General features: G+C 41.0%; 1 protein-coding gene and 3 long non-coding RNA genes across 4 annotated transcripts in view; 2 read left to right on the top strand and 2 right to left on the bottom strand.

Annotated features, from left to right (window-relative positions):
• Positions 1–22,348, bottom strand: part of LOC135241338 (oxysterol-binding protein-related protein 6-like) — a 109,645-nt gene extending 87,297 nt beyond the window's left edge. The window contains exon 1 of the mRNA XM_064311612.1: positions 22,256–22,348. The gene's annotated coding sequence lies outside the window, so the exon portion shown is untranslated. The remainder of the gene's footprint in view (positions 1–22,255) is intronic.
• Positions 2,548–5,979, bottom strand: LOC135240997 (uncharacterized). Its single transcript, XR_010325850.1, has 2 exons — positions 5,699–5,979; positions 2,548–4,704 (listed from the first exon to the last, which is right to left on the bottom strand). It is a non-coding gene; the product is annotated as an uncharacterized LOC135240997 (long non-coding RNA).
• LOC135241110 (uncharacterized) lies at positions 10,250–14,791 on the top strand. The gene is made up of 4 exons (XR_010325886.1): positions 10,250–10,427; positions 11,827–11,869; positions 12,586–12,911; positions 14,144–14,791. It is a non-coding gene; the product is annotated as an uncharacterized LOC135241110 (long non-coding RNA).
• LOC135241348 (uncharacterized) lies at positions 21,782–23,298 on the top strand. The gene is made up of 2 exons (XR_010325976.1): positions 21,782–22,218; positions 22,519–23,298. It is a non-coding gene; the product is annotated as an uncharacterized LOC135241348 (long non-coding RNA).
• The last annotated feature ends 850 nt before the right edge of the window (positions 23,299–24,148 follow it).

Here is a 24,148-nt window from a genome sequence, read left to right as displayed (position 1 = left end):
TTACCCCGGCCAGTTCCGTCCTCACCTGCTTACTCAGGGAAAGCCTGGATTATGCAGCGGGCAGGTAGGATGGTACGCTTAACCTGATCTTAATGATGGACTTAACGCAATGCAAAGGGATGTTCGGAGGCCCCGATAATCGTTTGTACCCTTTCAGTATAACCAAATTCATCATGCCAACCAGCAATACTGCACACTAAGGCCATTCAACAAACTGGCTGATCATTTATGACTAATGTACGCTGTAATTTTCCATAAATTTAACAGTTAACTAGCTTCCTGATTAATGACGATTTGCTAATTAAACAGCTGTAGATGCTACCATGTTGAATTAAACTGAGCTGTCAACGATCTGCATGCTCATATGATACCTGGCTGCAAACTGTAGCCATCTTAACCCTCCTGTTATGTTGCGGGTCAAATTGACCCTTTTTAAAGTTTGAAAATCTAGGAAAAATACTTAAAATTATTTTTTCAGTATGAAACTTCTTCTACTGGCCTTAATTAGTGTAATAAACATTTTAAATGAAAATGGTTCATTTCATGTATTTGCAAACCCCCCCTGTATGGGGATTGACCCGGGAACATTTTTGCTGTACCTAAAAAATGAACAGAACAGGAGGGTTAATAAATGCTGCATAAAATGTATAATATTTATAAAATATATAAGGAGTGGAGCAAGACTTCACTCTATTGTAGTATGAGATGGCAAACACAAGGTTGCAAAGTCGTTTCATTTTTCTATAGGCTCGCTGAACACTGTCTACAAAATATTTGATGGTGACAGATGGTGTCAGGTAGGCTACTCCATACTATTCTAAACGGGACTGCAATAAAATCTCATGAGCAGTTGTTTTCTTACACATTATTAGCAGCAGAGTATTGCGTTAACCATATTGTCTGATCTTGGGAAAGGAACAGGCTATATGTGCCACAAAAGCGAAGATTATGTCAATTGTGATGTATCAATGAGTGTTAAAGGCTTTTTCTGAGATGAAAAAGAAAGTGCACCTTGTTTCAATTATATGGTTTTACGGATTAGGATACAACTAACCCTCATTTTGTCCTCACTAAGTCCTAAACTCTAAATAAATCTTACCTCATGTGACAAAGAACACAAAACAGATTTACTTTGCCATTATTCATTCAACAAACAAGCCAACAGATTCCGTGTGTAAATTCACTCAACAACCCGTTACTTTGAGTGAATTCTGACTCCTCACAAACCTGTTTCAGCTCATTGATGTTTGGGGGCATTTGTCTATGCTCAACTCTCCCACCACAACATCTAAACGAAGTTCAGGTCTGGATCTTGAATAAGCTACTTGGAAAAACCCCAGTTATTTTCTTTTTCAGCCATTCAGTTGTAGTTCCACTGGTGTGATTAGGATCTTTGTCCTGATATACTGTATGTGTTAGCAGTAGGACAGTCTCACCTTTTCCTCTGGAATACGCTGGTATAGAGATGGTATTCATGGTGGACTCAATGTTTGTGTGGCGTCCAGGTCCTGTGGCTGGAAAACAGCCCCAAATAATCACTCCTTTGCCCCCATACTTTACAGTTGGCATGAGGCTCTTGTAGTGGTATGCAGTGTTAGGTTTTTGCCAAAAACGGCGTTGTGCATTACAGCCAAATCTGAGGATAGTGTTCCAGATGTCCTGTGGATCATTGAGGTGCAATTTTGCTAACTTAAGCTGTGCTGCGGTGTTCTTTTTGGAGTGAAGAGATTTTCTCCTGCCTACCCTTTCAGAAAGGCCACACTGGTTCCGTTTTTGTCCTATAGATACCTGGATGCAGCTTTAGGGTTCTCTGCTATTTCTCAGAGAATCATACGGTCTGGGTAGACGACTGGCTTGGTTGTTCTCCCTTTGCAAATGGTCTTTCTCACTGTGGAATGAGGGATTTCATATTGTTCCGAAATTGCTTTATAACTCTTTCCAGGCTGTTGAGCAGCTTCACTGGGTTCATCAAAGACATATTTTGTCCTGGGCATGCTGTGTTCACACAAGCCTGAATGCACCAGTCAAAACTGTCAAACTTTCTGCTTTTATATACAGGTGGTAGAATGTGCTGATGATCAATTAACCATGAACATAATTAGCAGCACCTAGTTCTAAGTACCTTCTTAACTGATATGAAAACAGTAGAAGTGCACTTACTTATTCATGCATGGTTTCTGCAATTGTGTTTTTAAATTTTTTCTGTTGAATAAATAATGATAAAATAAATCTGTTATTTGTCACGAGGTCAGATTTATTTGTGATTAGGACTTCATGAGGACTGGACTAGGGTTAATTATGTCCTAATATGTAAAACCATAGAATTGAAAGAGAGGGTACATTTAAAACACACACACACACACGCATACACACACACACCTGCACACATGCACATGCACACACAAAACCTGAGCAGGTTTGAATAGACTCCTTGCAGCAGTATTTAAGTTTTAAAGTTTCATTCTGACAGGTCTGCCAAATTGTCAGTTTCCAGGACACCGTACAACCGAAGGTCCAAACACAAACTACAATAAATCCGAACACCTGTTAGACTGTGCTATAGAAACTTTAATCTATATACATATGCATTCAAATGGCAAATACAAAGGCATTTACAATGATGATTAAGTATGTATAAAGTTGTAAAGAAAGAGGTTCCAGTGTTCTTGCTAATCTTACAGGCTTATGGGGAAAAAAAAGTTGTGAGCATTCAATGCATTTTGTCATAAACTCAATGGTGTCTTAATAGTAGAATGCTTGGTTAATTTCAGTAATACATTTTTTTTCTTTTTTTATTTGGCATCTTCAATCCCACCCAAATTTGGAATGTCCAATTTGCAAACTATGCTCATGTGCGCCCCCTGCTGGCAGCTCGGGAGAGTGACGACAACGCACGGTTCTCCTTCGAAACACGTGTTGCCAGCCAGGTTCTTCTTTTCACACTGCAGCCACCAGCCGCACATGCGCAGAGCAGAGGTGGAGGAGAACCAATCACACATGCAGTAACAAGGGTCACTCGAGCAAGGAACACTGAATCCCTCTCACATACTGTATCCCTTGGGCAATGCAAAGCCAAATTGTGAACTGCCCCTGTGGAGCTTCCAATTACACTTTTTTGAAACATGGCGCACAGAGGTGCAAAAAAAATAGACGAAAGCATAACTGCAGTTAGCATGAACGTGATATGTTTTCAGACACCAGTCTTTACCTTAATGGGCAGAGTGACCATAAAGACACACTGAACTAGGAAAGATCATGAAGATTTAACAGTCAAAAAGCCACCAGGTTGTTCAGGTTACTGTCATGTAAAGGTTTCTCTGTACTCAGCAGTGTACATGCGCATCTGCAAGAGCTGCTGCTTGTGGCTCTTGCTTCAGTCTGATGCTTGTACTTGAAATCACTTTGTGCAACTTCTCTTTTTCAAAGTCCATATTCTTAGAAAGGTGTGCATTTCACTTGAGCAAACCAATTCTGTACAGTTGTTTCAGAGTTTTTATATTATTTATGTACAAAGAAAAAACTCTGGCTTTCAATCAAATATTAACATGTAGACTTTTACAGCTTCAGGAATCCATACAGATAAATATTTACATGAATATTTACATGAAGAATGCAGTGATTTTCAACAGATTCTCTTTTCCAAAGGGTTACATCCCAAACTTGTTTTCTTACACATAAAATATCCAATTTTGTCCAGAAAAAGTCATAAGCATACAAAACAAATCACACAAAATATATTTTACAGTCTTATAGTACACATACATTTTAGCATTTGTTTAATCATTTCAAAATATTCCACACGTAACACAAACGCACCACAGAAACCAGTAAAATAATCAGTTGACTTCACTGTGCCATAGTTTTTCTTTATTGATAAACACAGTTCATTTAGACCATTCACATTCGGCGTTCAGATTAAATGTAAATTTGAAATCTAGTTAAATCAGTGGAGACCAAAGTGTGATGACATGAATAGTTTAACAATGCCTGTCTGTGAAAAGACTTCTCATACGAGTTATGTCACAGTTATAACAGTACAGATGTAATGACAGGCCTGAAACTCCCAGTTTAAGAGCCCGTTTCCGGTTTACTTTCGCTGGTCTTCGGGCCACGTGGTAAGGCAGCAGCAGAAGTGAGACAAATTCTGCAGGGATTACCTGCATTACACCACACACAGCGTCCGATTGGAAACCGCAGAACCCTCCAACATGACGCATGCGCACTCTACGCATTCACCCGCAAAGCTGAGCTGGACGTTTTATTCATACACAACTGACGCTTTAATATATAATGCAAGCTTTTTAAAAACTAAATAGTTAAATAGTTATAGCTACTAATTTTTTGTCTGAGTAGTCCCGAACCAATGCTATAACTATTACCATTATTATTTTTTTAAACTTTGCGGGTTGTCAAATAGCAGGTAATCATAAAAACCAAATGAAGGGTACCAAGGTAATCTACCATCACAAATAACTTTATTTCAATAGAGACAGATCATATTAAGCAGAACTGAGCAGTACCATATGGAATCCGTTGCCCTCCAAAGCAGCCACATTGTCCAAGCCGGAGCATCAAACTCTCAAAACAAAGTTCTGTAATGCACTGACTGCAGACAGGTAAGAGTCTTAGTGTACTGCAGAACTTCGCTCGGAGAACCTCGGCACATCCGTGTCCTCGTCGTCCTCGCAAGCTCTCAGCCGCTGGCTTTAAAAACCAAACACAGAGCAGTTCTAAATGTCGCACATTCCCGGAGGTCTGTTATTCCAAGCTACCTGAGTTTGTGCACTCACACCTGTAAGTCATCAAACGATACAGGCAGGAAAAGGCCTGAAATCCAGGCCTGCCTTCAGTTCGGAAAACCAAGAGAAAATGTATGAGTCAATAAATAAAGAACATTAAGGCAAATTAATAATAAAGTAGCCTCAAGGAAAATTCCTGTGAATCGCCTAATTTCTGGCAATGAATGAAACATAAACCCTCGATATCACTTCAACGTGATAAGGCCCCTCTGGGTTTAACGTAACAGTGTCTAAAAATAGTTCACAACGCAGCGTGGAAAAATGTAAAAATAAAATTATGAAGTAAAAGCATGAACAAATAATTAAGTCAGAACTGACAACGAATGAACATTAATATTTTCGCAGTGTCGGCATTACTGTCAAAACATGCCTCTTTTCAGGATAGAAGCTACAGTTAACTGGGTAAACGATATGGAACAGCTGACGTGTCTAAACTTTCCCCAAATTTAGCGTGCATTCAAGTTTTTTTCCCGAAGATATCAAATTGCAGTTGCAGTTTATATTAAATGACAGAATAAAAAGTGCCGACAAATATAAATGTAGGCTGCACATTTATACATATGAAACAAAACGTTTAAATCAATGTTTCAGAACAAGCACCTTTTCGTCCATTTCAAAGGGGACTTAGTTTGTTATGAAGTTGTCACTACGCTCGAATATAGTTAAACACAGATTTGACGTATAACTTTATTTGCAAAGCTTTAAAATACTTTTTCTGATATATTCAGGACTACTTTGTTGGTCGTTAGACTATAGAAATTTATATTTGGATGATGAATGAGGCAAAGCCCAAGTAAAACATGCATTCAGTTAGTATTTAAGAAAATGTCATATTCAGATTCTGCAACCTAAATGTCTTGTTAAAACACTTCACCTAAGTAACGTGCTGTAATACATACCTGGGTGACGTGAAAGAGGTTAGTTACCAGCTGCAGTCCAAAACGAGAGATAGATCACAAAATACAAAAAAGTTACTTTCGAACATTGTCAAGACAACCGCCGAAACACATGACAAGTATTTTATAAGCTAACTGTGCAGCTATCTTGCCCTCCGTGGACTTTCCGCAAACTGTTCGTGTGCTTTTCCACCGCTGTAAGTCGAGTTTCCATTTCAGTGCAGAAAGCTGTGCAGCTGGAAGAATGTCGACGTGGAGCTGCCAAGCGTGAACGTGTACTCGTGGACGCGCTTAAAAGAGAGAGAGAGAGAGAGAGAGAGAGAGAGAGAGAGAGATGGCATACTGAATAGAAAGAGAGTATTTTTGGTGTTATTTTAGACAGTGGGCTGCCCTCTATGTAGATGTAGAAAGAGAGTGAGATTCTTAACAGGTATGTGTCAAGACTCATCTGGTCAGGGAGGCATATTTCAGCTCAGCCCGATTGCAGCATATGGCGATAGTATTTACACTCGGGTGTCAGAATGTTTAGGGAAGAGGTGAGGTCTCTTAAATCTGCTTCTATATTTCCTGGTACTGTGTGTTGTAACAGGGAAAGTAGTACACTTCTTATTCTTTTATTAGAAAGTTTATCAACAGATGTACTTTTTTTACGAGAACATAACATATTGTTAAAGAAGGTTAATCAAGATTTTTAAATTCACATCCCTCTGCTGCAATACTGGTACTGGACTACTGTTTACCCAGCGCATGCTGGGACCATTGCTAAGAGTGAGCAGAATGCATCAAAGCACAATGTGCCCACAGTTTAAATGCCATATGGAACGCACTGGTAGCCACTACAGACAGAAAGCAACACGCAAACTATGTCACGTTGCATTACAATTACTTTTTTATCAAAGGAACTTAGAACTCATAACATAGGCCTATACAAACACAATACACAAAAACAGAAGTTAATGGCACCATAGATAAAACACGAAGTTCACGATAAAACTGCCACACGGGACGTTTCCACAGCCGTCTCAGGCATCGTCTGGTTCAGCGGCGACCCTGTCAGATTTAAGAGCCTGGATCGGAGGCGGAGTAAATCTGCTACAGGCCCGGCTGGTTTGAGAAACGGGCCCTGCTCGCGGTGCCCTGCTGGCTGTTAGAGGGTGAGTGCGGTCAGACGGGACCGCGTCTTCCCTCTCGCTCACGGTCCGCAGCTTTCCCCCGTCACCACCACCGCCAAAACTCACTTTCTGACAAGTTTTGGATTCTACATGGTGAGTAATAAAAACGACCAACATATTCAACGACTCAATCAATCAATCAGATTTTATTTATATAGCTTATTTCACAGCAATTGTCACAATACGCTTCACAGACAACCCTGGTCTAAACCCCCTACAGGAGCAAGCCTAAAGCAACAGTGGCAAGGAAAAACTCCCTGTGGCAGATGGGAAGAAATCTCGGAAGGAACCAGGCTCAAGGGGGAAACCCATCCTCCTCTGGTCGGCTCAGGGTGTAATATGTGCTGGACTGACTGACCTTTAGTCTCCTCCTTTTACATAGGACACAGAAGGGAAGTTTTCATATATTAATAAATCAACTGAAAAGTGCCTAATTACATCTCATTCTGCATTTGCAAAACAAAAAAAAAAAACATTGAATGGAGAGAGGTTTTTTAAATAACAAAGAACACTTTGCTATGACAATGCAGTAGTAACCCATAAATTATGGAAGATCTCTTGCACTTTAAATAAAGGTAAATCTTCTGCTTAACTGCACCATAGCGGGTGTCCTGATATTTCTGAGTGATTTTGATTTTGCCAAGGCTTGAAAGGATCAGTAACTCCATAGTGTTTCTATGGTTTTGTGTATTTAATAAGCTATGACTAAAGAAAAGAGTAAATAATCAAAAACAGAACACATCATACTGATTGTAATGGCCTCAAACAAAATGAAATAGATGTCATGTTTTGCTGAGATGATTGCTTAACAAATAGATTCCAGTTAGACTGAATTCACACCAAACCCTATTTCATACAAATTTTGAATGGGCAATTAATCATGTTTGTGTTCATCGCTACATCGTAGGCAAGAATTTGCTCTCATTCGAAACTCCTCCTTCAAGTTCATTGACATCCTTTCACCCTTTCACTGTGCAGTCCACTAGTTAAGCTTGCATCATATACATTCAGTGAAATTCAATCAAATTATATATACATATATATATATACATATATACATACAGTGAGGTCCATAATGCTTGGGTTGGCACAAAGGCATATTTTTTTTCAAATATTTTATATTTGTAATCAAACAATTAATTGTGGTTAAAGTGCAGCTTTTCAGCTTTTATTAAAGGGTATTTTTTGAAATACATTTTGGCTTCCCCATGTAGAAATAAAAGCCCTTTTTTGTCCCCTCATTTCAGAGAACCAGATCTTTAAATGTTTTTACAGGTGTTTCTGATTAGTCAGGTGTGTTCAGTTGCTTCCTCAGTACAAGTCTAAGAGAGCTTTCAGTATCTAGCCTTGATTCTAGGCTTTTGATTTCCATTGGAGTCTGTTATTGGCGTTTGTCAACATTAAGACAAAAGTTATGCCAATGAAAGTCAAGGAAGCAATTATGAGGCTGAGAAATAAGAAGAAAAAAAAACAGTCAGGGACATAGGCCAAACCTTCGGCTTACCAAAATCAATTTCTGTCTGAAACATCATTAGGAAGAAAGAGAGCGCTTGTGAGCTCAGTAATTGCAAAGGGCCTGGTAGTGCCAAGGAAGACCTCTACAGTTTATGACCGAAGAATTCTCATTATAATGAAGAAAAACCCTGAAACACCTGACTGACTTTTCAGAAACACTGTCCAGGATTCCGGTGTGGTTGTGTCGGTGAGTAGCCAACTGTCCACAGAAGAGTTTACAAGCAGAACTACAGAGGCTACACTGGAGATGTCAAAGACATGGCTAATCGTAATTGAAATCGTACAAACCTCCTAAGCAGTCAGATGATTTTACTTTTAAACCAGTCTTGATTTGAATAGCAACTAAATATCAAGATGACTAATGTACATAATTACAAAATTCTGTGTACGTGTATAATAATGCATTAAACTCTGTAGATTCAACTAATGAAATGTTTGGGACATATTGATATTATGTAAATGAAAGTAGTCATGTTTATTACTTTGTTGCGTATCCTTTGCATGCAATGACTGCTTGAAGTCTGTGCCCCATAGACATCACCAGACCTTTTCTCTGATGATGCTCTGCCAGGCCTCTACTGCAGCCATCTTCAGCTCCTGCTTGTTTCGGGGGCTTGATCCCTTAAGTTTTCATTTGGCATATGAAACACATGTTCAATTGGATTCCAACTGGATGAATGACTTGGCCTGTAAATAATTTCCCATTTTTTTTGGCTTTGAAAAACTCCTTTGTTGCTTTACCTGTATGTTTGGTATTATTGCCTTGCATGTAGGATGAAGTAGCATCCAATGAGACTGGAGGCATTTGCTAGAACTTGAGGAGACAGGATTCTTCTGTACACATCAGAATTCATTTAGTTGCTGTTACCAGCAGTTACATCATCAATGAAGACCAATGAGCCAATACCTGTAGCAGCCATACATGCCAAAACCTCATCATGTTTCACAGATGAGTAGGGGTGCTTTGGATTTTGGGCAGGTCCTTTTGGCCTCCACATACTCTGCTGGAATCGTAAGCTACTTCACAGTTAGTTTAAATGTATTTTCTTGCTTTAGACCACGAACCACCATGGTCTAAAGCCATAAAGCTGACAGGTCATCAGAAACGTCTGTCAGTTTCTAAAATATCATTCATCACACACAAAAACTGTCACAACATTAAAACTGAAATATATTTTAAAAACCCAGCAAGCAGTTTATGCTTTAAACAGGATGAGTCTGTGAATTATTTGCAATATATTCAAAGCACATGAAGTGCATACATGGTCACCTAATAAAGGAAACCTTCACCCAACAGTTAAAAAATAATATTTTAATATAACTTTCTGCAGACAATAACACTCAGATGCATGTAATATCCTACTTAATAAAAGTGTTCCTGGAAGGACTCCCAATGTCATAGCTAAGAAAATCAGAAGAGCTCTACTCCTATTTGATATGAAAGTTTACATCAGTAGTTATGCGTGTTTCTCGTCATTATATTTGCAATATATAAATAAATAATACATAGACGTGCACCTATATTTGGTATACAGATCTAGGGTATTAGCCAAAAACAATGCGATTACATTGCAGTTAAAAATACATTTCTTGTGTACAAACAATCACAAACATAGGATAAGTGTACGGGTGCATGCATACAAAATATAACTAGAAAAAAATATCGTGTCAAATGACAAAATACTATATGTAAACACACCATTTTGATGTTGCATACTTTGTTAAAAAAACACACACACACACATTTGATAGCCACGCGCTGGACGGGAGGTTTCAGTTGGAGTAGCTACAGCACATTGGCTTTTCGTACTATCTGTCCGCAATAGGCGGCTGTGTCGTCAGTGGGTCGGTCTGTCTAGCGGCTGGAGTTTTCCCTACACGTCACCAAGACTTAAAACAGGGCAAGCCTTAGCACTTCACAGTCAGGGCGCTCCCCGCTGGACGGCAGAGTTTGTTGCAAGGGAATATACCCTTATATGGGATATCTGGAGTTCACCAGAGATTCGAACTCACCATAGTGAAGATTGAGTTGCCAAAGTCAACAGGTAAACAGCGAAGTACATTAAGTTAATCGCGTTTAAACGGTTAAGCTTACATCTGTTTTTTATTATTCACATTTTTAAAAACAAAAACAACATTTTTAAAATACAGGCTATGCAACGTGTGACTGATTTTGTAATAATTTTATTGCATACGCAATGTAGTATTCGAGATTGAAATGCGATACTGTGAGTGTTTTTTCCCCGTTAGATATGCTGCTTACGAAATACGAATACAAATGATGTGACCAAATGAAATGTATGCTCAAACGTTGATATCAAAGTGTATCTAAATTACGACTTGAACTCATAAAGCTTTATTATCCACTTTATTATTCTATGACGAAGGCTGTTATGAATGGCAAAGTTTGGATTATTTTTGCTTTGGGCGTTTTCGAACGTTAACGGACATTTTCAGGTTCTGCGGCACTTGCAAGTTCATGCAAAATTTTGCGAAATCGTTGAAGTCTGTCCAGTGGGTGCAAATCAGCCAATTCGCTCATCTCACGATTTAGAAGTCAAAGGCATATGAGCAGTAGAATTATAGGCCGTTTTCTTAAGTAAATTGAAAGTTTAACAAAAAGTGAAAACTTTGATCTGTTCACCAATATTGGTAATGCAGCCTAGGTTCCGTGTCGCTGAGTAACCTCTTGAAATCTCTGTAATAATTGCATTGGCCATTACAGTTGAGGTCTTTTATCAGTTAATCTGATTGCATAACTGTAGATGGCCTGAATAATAATAATAATAATAATAATAATAATAATAATAAAGTTGTTTAAATGTGTTCAGTTCCTTTGAAATGTTTCTTTGTGAATATACTAATTCAATTTGCAATGAAAATACAGAAATACTGAAGCCTGCATACTGAACAGGTGGGTCTGAAATATCTGTCTGTGTGAAATCATAATATCAAGCAAACATTTGAAAAGATAATTGTGTTCTGAGTCGCCGTAAATATGAAATGGTATACTGTGTGCAGGCTCTGTGAATATAACACATGCACAGTTCTGTGTACCATGAGCAGGAGTCATGTCATGATCAGCTGTGGTTAGTATAGCTGAGTTTTACACAGCAATATTCAGAATGCCACCCATCTCCCCAAACCCATAAGCACTGGTGACTGGGTTTGAGTCCACACCTTTTCTGCTCTTTGTGGAAATGGGGGTGGGGTGTATTTTACGCAGTTTAATTTATATACATAAAGTCAATTACAAAGGAAATATGCCATCAGTATATTACTTAGTATGTGTCCGTGAGAGGAGACCGAACAACGGCGCACATTTTAATTGGCAGCTACAATTCTTACGGACACAGTGTTTAATCTTGTTCTGGCTCTGCCAGGAGACATAGCTTCGACCTTGAAAAAGGCAGATTAATATTCAGCTCTGATTTTGAAATGCAGGCCTGCGCTGAGCCCAGAGTTTATGAGCTGGAACTAGAGGAAGGTGAGTTCTTCCCATTAATCAGGCACTGATTCAGCCTGTTTGATTCCGCCTGTTTGATTCCGCCTGTTTGATTCAGCCGGTTTGATTCAGCCTGTTTGATTCCGCCTGTTTGATTCAGCCGGTTTGATTCCGCCTGTTTGATTCAGCCTGTTTGATTCCGCCTGTTTGATTCAGCCTGTTTGATTCAGCCGGTTTGATTCAGCCTGTTTGATTCCGCCTGTTTGATTCAGCCGGTTTGATTCAGCCGGTTTGATTCAGCCTGTTTGATTCCGCCTGTTTGATTCAGCCGGTTTGATTCAGCCAGTGCCTTCAGGCTGTTTGATTCAGCCTGTTTAATGTGCTGTGTTCATTCCGATATTGTACCACTAGAGCTGATCCTATTAGACTGGTGTGAAGTGAATCTATTACCATTTATGTAGAGGAGACCCAGATCCTTAAGCAGTAGGAAACCTGCATTTATTTTATCACAATTGCCATTTTAGTATGAAAGAAGATGTTCATGAATGGGACAATACAGGAAGGAGTGAGACTATAAAGAAACAGTGGGACTGCATAGGACAGGTTGGGAGTATATATGCCAGGGTGGTACAAAGAAGTCACTGTGTAGAGTATGGGTCAGTGTTTATCATAGGCCTATGACTTTGCATTTGTATGAACAAAACCATAAGTGCCATAGAGATTACATATAAACCCTCCTTTCTAACACTTGCTGACAGGAAATGGAACTGACTGACATCCTGTGGGGGCGTACGCTGGCCTGCATGTGGGGCTACAGCCCGTGCCAGAAGGAAAATTATCTCCAGCTGCAGGAGAAGCAGAGGGAGCAGGAGGAGGTACACAAGGAGGTACATGAGGAAGTATGTGAGGAGTTGCAAAAGGAGGAGGTGCAGTGTTTTCCCCTCTGGTCGTGCAGCGACCAGACAGCCAGCAACAGCCAAACACCATGCGGCCACACAGCACACTGTCACTCACCTGAAGAGGCTCCTCCTCTCCCCTGTGCGCTGTGCAGTGACTGGGTAACCAGGCAACCTCCAGTGTGAAGGTGAGAACACAATTTAGCCCATCAGTTTCTCAGAGTATCAAATCCCATGTCCTTTATCAAGCTAATAGTCTAATCAGTGCATGCTAAATGTTCAACTCAGTAAAAAACCTTCTTGGTTTTGCTGAGATGTAATGCAAGCTTCCTCCTGAAGCAGATTTCAGTAGTGCTAAGACAGGGTGAAGTAAAATGCATAATTAAGGTATTCACAAGGTGAGGTAGGAGATTCAGTTTCATTTGATTAATGTTTGAAGTTTCTGGCAGAGTGACCTTCTCACTTGGAGATCCAATTAATCATTGAGCTGAAAAAGATCGGTCTTGATCACAAACTTGGCACTTTAGTCAGAGCGGTTAGTTTGACCTCTTTGAAAAGTAAAAAACCCACCAGCAATTTGCCAACAGTGTCATGATCATCAAATGGAACAAAAAGATGCAGTCTCTCCAATCTGGCACTCCATTCATCACTTCAGTGCTTTCAGTGTTTCACATGATCATGTTCTCTCTTTTCTGTTCAGCCTAGAAAATTTCATTGTCCCGGAAGAAATTAAATGTTATTGGCTGCTTCTATCGATTACCGTAGCATGAACTCTTGCCGCCTAAATTGTGCTGTGAGTGAATTTCACGAATCGTTCAACCCACGTGGGAAATAAATGGCAGAACTCAAGGCTTATGGCATTTCCAGGCCATGGCGGCCATCTTGCAGAAGTACCAAATTGAATTGGAGAAAAACTGAATCACGTGACTCCCATTTCCTTTCTAGTTCTCGTACAGTTCTGTGGGCATCATGCACACTAAGTGTTCATAAAAACTACAAATAGCTGCCATTTTGCAGTAGAAGGAAGAGGCAGTGCTCATGTGAGGATCCGCTGCCATCACAAACTGATCCAGGGTCAGTTTCCATGGCCACAAGCCAGACCCCAGCCGCTGAAACGGGAAAAAATAAAATAGAAGGTTAATTAAATAAAAAAATCAATATATTCTTTTAGAAATCTCCATAGAACATCATGAGAAAGAAAAGTTGCAAAATATGCAATATTCATTATTCTTTAACTGCTGTAACTCTGATGAGTGTCACGGAAATATAACGTTACTATTTTGAATTTAAATCAGTTCTGTGATCCAAATGTGCAGTTCCCTGCACTACACTGCCACCTACTGGATGTGTTGTGCCATCAGTTACAGATTGCACAGTGCACTTTGGTTGTATATTATGAATAAAATCTTTCTCGTTGCAGTATTTTCACATACCATACGGAAAACAGTACTATCATCTTACGTTTGAATTACAAGGTGGATCCATTTGAAACCACCACCATCCCGCGAGAAGGCGAACATGATATTACTTCTGTACCAAGACCCAACAGGGGAGAAAGATGAGGCAAATTCTGTATTCTCTTGACATTCTGGAATCCGACCACCTGATGTGAAGTTACATGAATGGCAGGCGGGGAATCGAGGGAGCCGGGCGCCGCGTCGAGGCTACGTTCTGAAGCGAGGACGCTCGGAGCTGCAGATGGAGACTCGAGACTCGAGAAAAACAAAGGACGCGCACGCGGCTCTGGATTTACGACCGCTTTATAGCGCGGAATAATGTCTCCTATTACCATCACAGAGAGCCGGGGAAATACAGCCCTCATAAAAATCACCATATTTCACTGTCATTAAAGATGACATTTACTTATTGTTGATTCATGGTCTGAGGGGGTGTTGGAAACCGTGCCTTTTTTATTTTTTTTGTTTTTTATTGCATGGGGTAAATATAAAAATACGAAAGAAAAGAATTTGATCAATGTGCGAATGATCTGAGGCATGTGATAAGAACATTAGACAGTAAAAAGGAATAGGTGATGCCTGCATTCTAGAATAAACACCTACTGTATGTACCTGTGTGTGTGTACTGTCATGGGTGTATTGCACGCACGCAAACACACACACACACACTCACACACACACACATGCGTATGCGTGCACACGCAATATCTATGAAAATGTATTCATTTGCAGTAGTGGAAATTGCCTTCTATTTCACATGTGTGAAAGCCCTATGATTCAGGACATAACGAGACATTTGTTACGTTCTAATAAACATACTTATAAATTAAACAGAAAATGAGCTCTGTGTCTGTTATTGTTTCTGTTCTGCCGGTGACGATTTATTACGATTCTGCCAACGAGTCACCGGGAGCACATTCTTACGTTCAAAGAAGCTGTTCTCTGTCTGCAGCCAAAATAGAGAATGTTTTGTTTAGGTCACGTCCCCAGTGGCTCCCCTTGGCCTTCTCTAAACAGTGCTTGGCAGAATGGACGCAGAGGTATCTTAGGCAAACGGTATTGACCGTGTGCATGCCACCTCAGGACTGGCCTGTCCTGCAGTTAGAACATTCATCACTATATGCTTCGGTGCTGGGTGAATCTCTTCATATGGTTATAAAGCACCTGCATGCAGAGAGTCCAATGCTGGGCAGGTATGGCAGCAGCAATGGGTCCAGGAGAGCTCAGTTGGTGCTCATAAAGGGCACTTTCTGCCTATTTGGAGGAGGGCAGATCAGAGGGAAGGATGTTGGATACTCCAGGAGCATCGCTCGCTCGTTGGCTAGCCAGTCAGCACTAATCAGAGCCAATCAGGACATTCCAGCACTAGCCAGAGCCAATCAGAACACTCCCGCGCTTACCAGAGCCAGTCAGGACACTGCAGCGCTAATCAGAGCCAATCAGGACACTGCAGCTCTGAAACAGGGGCTCAGTGCTGGGGTAATGGAACAGACAGGCGCTCAGTGCTGGGGTAATGGAACAGACAGGCGCTCAGTGCTGGGGTAATGGAACAGATAGGCGCTCAGTGCTGGGGTAATGGAACAGACAGGCGCTCAGTGCTGGGGTAATGGAACAGACAGGGGCTCAGTGCTGGGGTAATGGAACAGACAGGCGCTCAGTGCTGGGGTAATGGAACAGACAGGCGCTCAGTGCTGGGGTAATGGAACAGACAGGCGCTCAGTGCTGGGGTAATGGAACAGACAGGCGCTCAGTGCTGGGGTAATGGAACAGACAGGCGCTCAGTGCTGGGGTAATGGAACAGACAGGCGCTCAGTGCTGGGGTAATGGAACAGACAGGGGCTCAGTACTGGGGTTATGGAACAGACAGCGGCTCAGTGCTGGGGTAATGGAACAGACAGGCGCTCAGTGCTGGGGTTATGGAACAGACAGGCGCTCAGTGCTGGGGTAATGGAACAGACAGCCGCTCAGTGCTGGGGTAATGGAACAGACAGGGGCTCAGTGCTGGGGTTATGGAACAGACAGGGCTCAGTGCTGGGGTAATGGAACAGACAGCCGCTCAGTGCTGGGGTAATGGAACAGACAGGCGCTCAGTGCTGGGGTAATGGAACAGACAGCCGCTCAGTGCTGGGGTAATGGAACAGACAGGGGCTCAGTGCTGGGGTTATGGAACAGACAGGGCTCAGTGCTGGGGTAATGGAACAGACAGGGCTCAGTGCTGGGGTAATGGAACAGACAGGCGCTCAGTGCTGGGGTTATGAAATGGACAGGGACTCGATGCTGGGGTTAAGAAACAGATGGTTTCCTTTTCAGTGAAAGGCAGGGTGGTGACACATTTTGGCAGGATACACCTCTGATGCTCTGTCTGCCAATTCTGCATCTGGCAATGAGAGGAGATGAGCATGTCAGGCTAAATCTCTGCTGGGAACCCAATCTGTGTGCACAAACCTCTGCTCACCTCTTCTTTCTAATACCTCCACTGAAAAAGTCCAGAGAGTATGGAGGAATCAGAGGAGAAGGAGGAATCAGTGTGTGCTGAGATGCTTCCCTGACATACAGCTCCAGCCCTGAAGATTAAAGAGATGTTTTGTGGTGAATAACCATCAGTAAACATGAAGTACTTAATTATAATGAGTCCACTAAGGCCTATAAATTAATATATGGGGCAAGCTCCGGCGGGCTCCAGCCAATAACTTAGTGAATACCATTCCTGCCGTCCCAGTAAACTCTGAGATCGTGTGATTCTGCGTGACCGGTAGATGGCGCTGTGTACCCATTTGCGAGCTGGCTCCACCTTCATCTTCAGAAGTCGATAATTCTTCGCTGTTGTGTGGCTTCAGAACCACCACACCGTATAACAGAGAACAAATCATTTTTATTTGTTTTCAGATACAATTTACACAGTATATAAGTGCAGTATCAGCGACGGGGAAGGAAACAGGAGCTATTAGAAATATTCCTGCTCCCTTTAGCAGGTTGAGCCGTAAATTAGATAATTAATACACAGTAAAATGCACATAAAGGGAAACCCAGTGTGTTCTCAGGCGCACTTCCACAAAACATCTTTCTATGTGAACATTTTTCATAAATACCTTATTTCATCACAAAAATACTATATTTTAGTCCAATAAGATAAACATAGTTGATTTTCCTTATTTTCATAAGGTTTCCTCACATAATAGAATTTCTTAAAAATACAACGATGTTTACAGTTCTCTGCATATGATGATGAACTGGGGTTTCAGTAATCTGTAAGAAATTAATGACATTATCTATCACTTAAACTATAGAAATATGCTACTGACATTTTGTGGGACAAGGTTTTGCTATATTTCAGTGCAACGATAACAAAATATTTAACTAACTATGTTAACAAAAAATAATGGTCACGTGGTTTTCATCACTGTGCCAAAAATGTGTGTCACTCTGCATTCTTTTTGATATATATTTTAAATATTCTCATTCTTGTAAATCTGACATACCCTTCCTTAAAAGGCAATTTATGTCTGCTGTGTTTGATGTTCTCCACTAGAGAGAGCTGTTGCCCATGGAATGTTGAGATATTTCAAGTCAACCCAATGAGTTACTGCTTCAAATATCGTAGAATCTTACCATGGCTCCTATCATGCATCTAAAGGCTCGTGGAACCTCTGTGTTATTAAGATTATTGCAAGCATTCTATTGCCATGAATACAGTCTCTTGAAAGGCTGCGCCATTTCAGCAGCTAATCTATCATGATGTTTAACGCTTCTCATTTTTCTGGAGATCCACCGGCGTTTTGGAGATGTGCCATTAAGAAAGTGTCGAGCTGTGTTCGGGAGGAAGGATGTACACTGTGGGGAAGTGAAGACTAAGGGCCAGGAATGCTAAAATCTGGACTAGCGCTCGTTTAGCGCGTGCGAGTACAAAGCCGAACCTGCACGTCACCGTTAGCCGAGATCCCCCTCGAAGGAATTCAGGAAGCAAGCAATTGTGAGCATCTGTTTCCTCCGTGATTACGCGGAGGATGCAAATCTGGCCGTAAATCACGGCACATAAAAATAGAATCCGCGCGGACACTCCGGCGAGTAGCACTGGGTGCTCAGGTTCTATCCTCTGCTTCTGTTACAGCACGTATTCAACTGTGTACCATCAAGCACTCTATATATATATATATATATACACGCATTCAACATATTACTGTACATAAAGCACAATATAGATATTAGCATTCAATGTATTACTGTACATCAAGCACAATATAGATATTAGCATTCAACGTATTACTGTACATCAAGCACTGCATCATATGCTTGATAAGCACAATATAGATACTGGCATTCAACATATTACTGTACATGGTAATACAACACAAAATGCACTATAAGCACACACAGATCTCTAATTTAATGTAAGCTGTGAGATTTCTAAAAATACAGGTAAAATATTACAGTAACACAAAGGCGAAATAGCTGTACAAAATAAGTATTGTACCTTACTGAACCTGTGTTTAGCAGTTGTCTATGACCATGAAATGCACTTTTTGTCGCTTTGGATAAAAGCGTCTGCCAAATAAATGTAATGTAAATGTAATGCGACAATCCTATTGGTCAATGGGCGTGTTGCAGTACAGCCTTAATTAGGAATTTAGATTTATTTGTGTAAGTGCTGTGTTTATGGAAATAACCTGCAAGGCTTCTTTGCAGTCATTTTCTGAAATGTTTAATATTAGATGTTGATATTAGAATGCTAACATTTTTATTATTAGCATTCTAATATTTACTCTATGACTGGTCTGCCTTTACACTGGCACACTCAATGGGCCCTGGATGTACAGAAATGGTGGAGGGGGTGGGGGTGGTGTAATTGGCAGGTTGAGGTGCCCTGTGGCTGGGGGCTGGGGTTTCAGCAGCGGGAGTAGGGTTTTATGAAGAGTGTGGGTGGGGTTATGAGGTGAGGGGGCTGGTGTTATGAGGAGAGGGGGTGGGGTTTGCAGAGAGGCTGTGGTTATGAGGAGAGGGGGCTGGGTTTTCAGGATTTTACCTTGTATTTTAAGATCTCATAACGCATGCATTTACATGCTGGATTTTAAATACATTTATCAGACAATAACCACGCCCACCTCTATGCGCTCACATCTCTGTTCTGTAAATTTTGTGCCATGATCAGAAAAGTGTCAATAAGTCCAGTGCTGTGATTGTATTTATTAATCACCCACACTTTCATGAATATCAATGTGATTTTTAATGGCTGAAATGAATGTAGCACTGCAATGCATCGGCGACCTGTCCAGGGTGCCTCTCGCCCAATGCATGCTGGGATAGCTTCCAGCCCCCCCATGTCCCTGACCAGGAATAACAGGTTAGAAAACTGATGAATGGATGAAACTGATGTAAGCTGCATTAGAGAGTAATTAACGAATTACAAACTATAGATTTCGCTTTTTTTTAAAAAGCATGCCTAAAACAGAGTTTTTTTGCCCTGTAAATGTGTTTCAAAAAGTCAAATATAGAGTGCAAAGAATAATTACTATTACTTTTTACAGTAATGGTTTACAGACTAACTCGAATACAGTTCTGACTGTAGTACTACTGTCCATCTGTATTCCTTAATCATGCACTTTAGTAAAAACTAAAGTATTCTTGGTATTGGTGCGATCTCATGAAATCTCCCTCTGTCTCTCCTCTCACACCACCTATCTGCTCAGTGTTTAGCAGCAGGGTGGTAATAAGCCAGTGCCCCCACCCCTCACTCACACACTCACACACACACACACACACACACACACACACACACACACCACACACACACACACACACACACACACACACACACACACCACCACCACCACCGCAGGGGATGATCTAAACAGCCCTGTGTATTTGGCCCTTCCGTATATGGAGACTGCAGTGTGTGGTCCTCAGATAATATTTATAGGATTGATGATGATGATGATGATGATTATTATTATTATTATTATTATGTTTGGCCATATGGGGTGTTGTTATAGGCTAAGATTGTGTTTATTGGTTAGTAAGTCCAGGTCATGTTGGTGACAGATTAAAACATAACGCTAGGTTGTTAATGTTTCAGTATTTTGATTGGCGGTGCATCAGAGCGCACGAATGGCCCAATCCCAATGTGGGCTTATCTAAAGGTCATAATGCGTGTTCTGCTTTTCCATTTTTTCCCCTTAAAGGTACAGTACATTCACTGTTTCTTTCATATCGTTTTCCTTATTGTACTCCATATGTTACAGTTTTCTGGCTAAACAATACATAACAGTAAAACACACAATGACATGGGTGGCAGTGACCATGGTCATGTGACATGCAGCAGCCTATGGGGTTATGGGGTGATGGGTGCTCTGTTTGATTGGTGGTCTGCGCACATCCCCCAGGTTCTAGTGTGCAGCTGCGATAAAGAAATGTCCGTCAGCCTGCTGCCATCATTGGAAACCATGGCACCAGCAGCCAGAATATACTCGCTTCCAAGGCAACAGCTCGTTAGCCTGCATATGTCAATATGGTGTATAGTTCAGCTTTAAGCAACAGACATTCTCAGGTTAAAAAATGTGAATGAAAACATCGACATGCAAAATGTTCCAGCAAAACAATACGCAAACTCCACTGCATAATCAAAGTGATATACAGTAGTCTTTCTCATAGGGCAATGCCAAAATTAAAAATTAAAATTAAAATAAAAAAACCTTTCCGGACCAATACCTGTTTAAGTAATTTCAAGATTTCTAATTTCTAATTAATTAACAAAGCAGTCAACCTGTCAGTAATGTAGACACTGATTCATCATCAAGAGTAAGAAATGTATGCAGAGACGTTATTATGATGAAGTGAGATTGAATTGTATATCAATGAAATATAAGTGAATAAATTGCACATACAAACAACAATATATTTGTAAATATAACCCATATCTTAATTTTTTTTTAAAAACCTTAATTACTGATCACATAGTGCCTTTCCTCAGATGAAGATTACAATTGTACATTGAGATGTGACTGTGTACTATCCTTATTCAGCAAGATGCTGTTTGCAGCTCAATGGCATTTTTCAAAGAACGACACTGTGTGTATAGTTGAAGACTCCGAGGAGCATAAGAAGGTAATTAGATTGTGTAAATCTAATGAAAGGAGGAGCACCATATAGGGTGGTAAAACACTTCGATGTCTGCGCTTGTCATATTAAACTGGATAATGCTTGAGAGGTTTACTGACATCATTATAAACGTGACAGGCCACCATCAGTCCTCCTCCGGGCAGGTTAGCATGGCCCAGGTTAGCATTACCTGGATCAGCAATCAAGCAATTATTAACCTAATTATCAACACAAGCACATATATGCTGCTTATTGCCTATTATATCTTGAAAGTATCATTTTTCATTTACATCATTAAAGGAAGGAGAAGGCTTTTTTTTTGTTGTAACGTGAATGGTGACAAATGTTTTATAACATGCTCCGTATGAATACATTTTGATTTAATATAACGAAGCCGTGCAGCATTTTCAAATATCCACAGATTATATTAACTTGCGGATAAAACATACTTTACGTTAACTGCGCCTGAATTCAAAGAACATTTACGACAAAGAAGGATTCGCCTCGGAGTGTATTCTCAAAATGACAGATTTATTTAATTAAATGAACCATTCTTTACATTCTCTGATGTGCGGAACAGAATGCTACAGTGTAAAACAATATCAAAGGGCGGCTTTGGGGACTACATTTACCAAGAGATGTCTGACACACTTGTTTATCAAGCAAAGGAAATGTAATCTGGTTGAGCTGGCACTGGAGCCGACTGAAGGCCCATCCCTCTCTCTGAAGGTGAGGTGATTTAGGGGCCTAGGAGGGAGGGAGGGGTTAATTTTTCTTGATTAGCATGTGCAGCCTGGAGCCCCAGAGGCAGGTGTAATTAATTCTGCTGATGTTAATCACCAGGGCCGGGCCAGGGTAATCAGGCCTATGCAGATAGGTCGTTGTGCAGACACGCAGAACATGGAAACGCAATCTGTGATGGGGTGGCAGATCAGGAAAAGCAAAGGTAGAGTGGAACCCGGCAACGAAGGACTACCATTGACGTTACATTACAGGCATTTGGCAGACGCTCTTATCCAGAGCGACGTACAACAAAGTGTATAACCATAACCAGGAACACGTGTTTTGAAAACCTAGAGGGAAGTACAGTTCCAAGTGCAGGGATCGACCGTGTAGTTTAACTTGGACCCTGTAGGTTAATCTGGTCAACACATACAAAAGCAGAAACAAAGCAGTCTATGCAAATAATACAAGCAATAATTATACCAGGTAAGTTGTCCGTCAGACAGCGTCTGTCTGTTTACAGAGCCTCTGGATCTCATTGTCAGTCTCGCGTTGGGGCGGAGCTGAGGGCCAGCATGTCCTCCCAGAGCTGTCCCATGATTCCACGGTGCTCGCATGGCACTGCGGTCACAGTGAGGTCAATAGGGTTCAACTCTGAACCGTTCTCAGCAGGCTGGACGCAAGCACACGGCAAGACAAGCAGACTCACAGATGGCGGCGTAGCCGAGAACCTAGGCTAAACGCACACCCACACGCACCTTCCAGGGCAGCCATTTTGTGTTTGCCGAAGGGGACATTGTGCAAGCTTTGGAGGCCGAAGGACAGGAGCTCCCCAGACGATGTTTCACCAGCTAATGTCAAACAAAATTCAGAACTTAACGGTTTAATTTGAACATGGAGAAGTAATTTTTTTTTTGCTTGCGAGCAATCTGTTTCAATAACAATCTTGCACAGCATGCTGTCACCAGTGTGTGGTATTTCTTATTAGTTTTTTTTTATTTTTTTTATCAAGAAGGCATCCTATAGTCTTAAGTCTCCACAAGATGGTTCCTGTGGAAAATGTTTATGTTTGATGAACAAGCAACCAGCACTGGACTGAAGTGAATTACAAATGCAATCTAACTTTATGTTTGCAGTAGTTTGCAGGTGTTCAGATCGCTGCAATGTTTTTAGTGTCTTGTTAAAATCCTATATTTATATGTACAGGCCGGCATACACGTCACATGTATAAAAGAAATGGCATGAAATGTATATTAACTGAATATCTGAAATGTCTGTTTGCATAAATTGTTTTTATGCGATGCATTTTCTGCTCTACTTTATGAAACCTGCAGTGCGGTTAGTCGTAGCTGGATGTACTTGTGCAGAAGCACAAGATGGCGGTCGGCTCCAGCTCAAAGTACCCAAGAGCAGAAAGCTTAAATGTGGAAAGCATTATTAACCCAGGGCTGTGCATTTGGTGATCTGGGGTGACTGTTTAAGTCAATGGTAACCAGCTCAATTCCTGGAGATCTACCATCATGTAGGTTTTCATTTCAACCCTAATTTGGTAACACATGACTCTACTAATTAGCAGCTCAACAAGATCTTAAGCTAGAGGCATGCTTTGTTAGGACTGGAGTGGAAACTTACAGGACGGTATATCTCCAGGAACAGTGTGGGTTACCACTGGTTTAGTTGAATCGTCCAGTTAGTACGCATTTCCCAGTTAAATGCGCTTACATTTAATTATGCCCAACGCACAGAAAAGGTTATTTTCTATATGAGGGTTAACTAATAGTTGGCCAGTCGGATGTGTTTATCGATGTTGTCTCCTCACTTAAATGTGTCATGTGACCTGCAGCCAGGTGATCACACAGGTTCTACGTGACCCCCCCCCCTCCCCAACGCCCACCCTCCAACTGAGATGCCGGGGCACCTTCGTTTTCACTCACAATTTAAACTGGTTTTTACCGCTATGAAAAAAAAAAAAAACGTGGTATCATTTCACACAAAGGCACAATTCTTATATTCAGCGAGGAAATCTGTGTGTTGGAAAAAATGAATACAGGACCGTTCCCTCGTGTACATCAGCCGTGAGAACGGCTCGGTAAAGCAAGTCTCGGCGGTTTATTTCTCCGAAAGAAAATTAATCCCACATTCAATTTCCAGAG

Source organism: Anguilla rostrata, chromosome 15, assembly GCF_018555375.3.
Source record: "Anguilla rostrata isolate EN2019 chromosome 15, ASM1855537v3, whole genome shotgun sequence".
NCBI lineage: Eukaryota > Metazoa > Chordata > Actinopteri > Anguilliformes > Anguillidae > Anguilla > Anguilla rostrata.
The sequence above is the reverse complement of the archived record's forward strand: the minus strand, read 5'-3'. Positions and strand labels throughout refer to the sequence as shown.